Source organism: Petaurus breviceps, unplaced genomic scaffold, assembly GCF_028583685.1.
Source record: "Petaurus breviceps papuanus isolate PSGF00001 unplaced genomic scaffold, PetGlider_PUasm1.0 220, whole genome shotgun sequence".
NCBI classification, from domain to species: domain Eukaryota; kingdom Metazoa; phylum Chordata; class Mammalia; order Diprotodontia; family Petauridae; genus Petaurus; species Petaurus breviceps.
In genome coordinates, this window is record NW_027185876.1 from 24,095,327 (window position 1) to 24,097,193 (window position 1,867).

General features: G+C 45.0%; 1 pseudogene; it reads left to right on the plus strand.

Moving 5' to 3' along the window:
• Positions 1–994: 994 nt before the first annotated feature.
• Positions 995–1,356, plus strand: LOC138166136 (retinal cone rhodopsin-sensitive cGMP 3',5'-cyclic phosphodiesterase subunit gamma pseudogene; annotated as a pseudogene).
• The last annotated feature ends 511 nt before the right edge of the window (positions 1,357–1,867 follow it).

Here is a 1,867-nt window from a genome sequence, read left to right on the forward strand (position 1 = left end):
GATGAGAAGAGAATAAATTTTCTAGATTACAGTTACCATTTTAGTAAGAGAATTTTGGGCAGCCTGCTTTGACAGACTTGTTGACCTGCCCATTAATTATCCATCCAGACGGCAGCTCTGGGAACTCTGCTTGGTCCTCAGAATATCTTAAAAGGGGGCGTCCTTGTAGGGGTGGGATATATGTGAGAGCACACACACATAACATACATACACATGTTTTATATATGTAATTATTGGGAAACTTAAATTCGATAATGTGCGTAAATTTCTCTGCAAGCTTTAAAGTGCCATGTAAATGTCAGTTATTGTTACTATAAAAGTATAAATACAGTGATTTTCAGTTTATCCAGAAATTACTAAATAGTTCACTGACAGGACCTATGTCATTCCTTCCATATATACTTTATTATTTTGGCTTTTTGGAGGAGGGCAATTGGGGTTAAGTGACTTGCCCAAGGTCACACAGCTACATTTGTGTGTGTGTGTGTGTGTGTGTGTGTATGTGTTAATTGTCTGAGGTCAGATTTGAACTCAGGTCCTCCTGAATCCAGGGCCCGTACTCTATTCACTGTGCCACCTAGCTGCCACCCCCCCCCCCCATATACACTTTAATAGGCCAGTTCTCGAGTCAGGAAGACTTGGATTTTATTTCAGTGTTTGTTGCTAGCAGAGTGACCAAGACTGAACTCACTCCTCTCACTCAGGAAAGGAGTGGGAAGGTGGTCCCTGAAGAATCTACTTTCTCTTCTATAGGATTTAGCTTGGGGAGGGGCTTTCACTCTGTGTCTCCACTTTCTCTCCCCTTCCTCTTTCTGCAGACTGAATAGAAGGGAAACACTTAGACTCAAGGACTCCCAGGTCTGCCACCTATAACCAACAGAAATGAAAGACAGGCTTCCTTGGTCTAAGAAGGCAGACATAGAGCTTTTTCTCATTCAGAAGGAAGAAGGCAATCGGATGACTTCTAGGAACATCATTTGGCACTGTTAAGACACTTGAATGGGAAACATCACCTACCTCTAGGAACCTGAAAATGAGTGACAACAATACATTGTCTGCTCCAGCCTCAGACCAGGGTCCCACCACTCCACGCAACGCACCCCCTAAATTCAAGCAGAGACAAATGCAACAATTCAAGAGCGAGCCTCCAAAGAAAAGTGTAAAAGGGTTTGGATATGACATCCCAGGCATGGAGGGCCTTGGAACAGATATCACAGTCATTTGTCCCTGGGAAGCCTTCAGCCACCTGGAATTATATGAGTTGGCTCAGTTTGGAATCATCTAAGACAAGAAAGCAGCTGTCATCTGTCCCTAACATTTCCTGTACCTTGGATGCTTATGTGTGACCCTATCAATCTGTGATGTGTCCAGAGGCTTAGCTGTTTTACAGTATTTTCTCCTTGGGCACTGTAAGGATTATGGGATTTAAAGATCTTCCATGCCCCATTGGACTTGCTGACGTAGCAGGAAGGGGCGGAGCAAGAGGAAGCAGAAGCCAAGCTAGAGTTCCTGCTGTGGCTAGCAGTGGCGGTGAAGGCGGCAGCAGCAGCAGAGGCAGCGGCAGTGCAAACTCCTTTTTGAGTCAGCCAGAATTTCTGCTAAGGACTCCTGCTGAGGACTGCCAGGGGCTGGAGCTGCTGGGAGAGTGCTTCCTGGACACTGGGTGGTTGCTGTGAGTGGGGAGAGGAGGACCTTTGCCTGAGGTAGTCTGTTCTGTTTTAAAGGCTTGAGAATGTGGGTGCTTTCTACTTTATCTACCTGTGCCAATTTCATAACTACTCTAATGGCTTTGACTTTCCAGTTTGGGGACTCAGTCTTTTGGTATTTTAATAAATGTTCTAGCTTATTCCCCCATATAGAAAGCCTG